Source organism: Wasmannia auropunctata, unplaced genomic scaffold (genome assembly GCF_000956235.1).
Source record: "Wasmannia auropunctata unplaced genomic scaffold, wasmannia.A_1.0 LD336101.1, whole genome shotgun sequence".
NCBI lineage: Eukaryota > Metazoa > Arthropoda > Insecta > Hymenoptera > Formicidae > Wasmannia > Wasmannia auropunctata.
Window position 1 is genome coordinate 5,657,504 of NW_012026789.1, and position 1,812 is coordinate 5,659,315.

General features: G+C 34.0%; 1 long non-coding RNA gene across 1 annotated transcript; it reads left to right on the plus strand.

The window, feature by feature from the left end:
• Positions 1 to 6: 6 nt before the first annotated feature.
• On the plus strand, positions 7 to 983 carry LOC105460472. The gene is made up of 3 exons (XR_975833.1): positions 7 to 128; positions 238 to 345; positions 453 to 983. It is a non-coding gene; the product is annotated as an uncharacterized LOC105460472 (long non-coding RNA).
• The last annotated feature ends 829 nt before the right edge of the window (positions 984 to 1,812 follow it).

A 1,812-nucleotide genomic window follows, 5' to 3' on the forward strand; every position in this document is an offset into this window, starting at 1 on the left:
AACGAGTGCATATGGCTTGGGCCGATCTGCACCAGCGTCCCGAATATTGCCAGGCAATAGTTGGCTCGATGCACCGCAGACTACTCGCCGTATTAGCCACCGATGGACACGCTATAAATTACTGAGAGGTAATATCGACATATTGAAAGAAACTGTATAAAATTGTATTATATGATGCAATGTTTCTGAGACAATTTTAGTTTTAATTTTAATATTTTTATACTTACATCCTTGCAGGTTTCCTCCACGAAGATCGATGTAGTGCTCGGTATTTACGGCTGCTCGTACGATATGTATTTCAACTCTAAGAAAATTATCAGAACGCTAGACGATACGCCACTGCAGGTACAATTTTGCGAGCCTGCGTTATTATACTTCATACTGTTTCTATCGCATTTGAGCTACTCGACCCGATATATTTAACCCTATTGTCACAGGTATCTTATTTGCAGGCTGGAAAGGATTATCTTTCATTTGCTGAACAATTTGTTTATCTTCGGCCGGAGTGATGCATCTTTATCCCACGTTAAAATTTCGCTGGTCTTGAAACATAGCACCTTCACCCATTTGATATCTTTGCACTCATCTTCTAACAGTTTTCACACAGCATTGAACTTGTGCGGCAATTTCCTGCACTGTATTTATTTTGTAATTTTGTAAAAAGACAACATTTGAAATTATCGTATTTACGAGATAGGCAACAAATGTGTAGTTAAATTTGATATTTTCATTTTAACAGTTGTTAATTTTAAAAATAAATGCATTATATTTGTTTTATTGCATGTATTGTATTTATTTTACATATATTTGAGTATATAGATCCACGGTGGCAGCTCGTTGCAACGAGATTTTACCGTAATAATTACGCAAGCGCGTCACGTATCGATGCGATAGATTTAGTTTAGAACGGCGAGTAAACAAATTTAAAGAACGATAACTAATGAAGATTTAACTGGATATTAATAAAAGTGCGGTAGAGTGTGCGCTATGTGTTTTTATATGGATTGCAAGAAATTAATCCCTTATCCGGGTAATTTATTTCCCTTCAAGGATACTACAATATATAAAAGTATTATGCACACATGAAATTATAAACAAAAATTGCGATAAATTCATAACTTCTCATGTTTTAATATTTTGCAACTCAACTTTAAATTAAAATATAAAATTATCTTTAAAAAGTTATATAATATCAAAATATAATATTGAAAAGCGGAACTATTGAAAGAAAAGTACTATTAATAATAAAATAAAACTTATCCAGTATAGCTTGAAGCATGACGCTCTAAGGAAAGAATCGTAGACCTCGTGAACGCTCTTCTCGAGAAACTGTTAGACTGGATTGTCTGAATCAGTTGCCCAGACTTTGACGCCTCTGAAAATATAATAAAAATCCACAAAGCAATTGTCTTTTGCTTAGTGCAATTCGTGAAACTTATAGAAGAAAGAAAACTTATCTGAAATGCCGTAATGTTAGCCTCCTGGAATTGTAGAAACTAAATATTTGCGCTTTATCGCACTCCACGCGAAGAGATTCATATATTCTATTGTCATCGTCTTTTCCACGGAGATTTGGAAGAAAAGTCCTAGAATTATATATTTATTTAAACCGAAAATTTATTATTTATTATTAGGTTATATAGGTTATTTTATCCTGTCAAATTCGATCGTAAGTCGTAAGCTTTAGTCAGTCGTTTAGTTAATCGTGCATGGACTATGAGAATGTAGAAAGGTGGTGACTTCTCGATTTGCGAAAATTTCATCGTATAACTTCGTATAATGTAACTGAGTCGACAAGGCACACAGGGGATA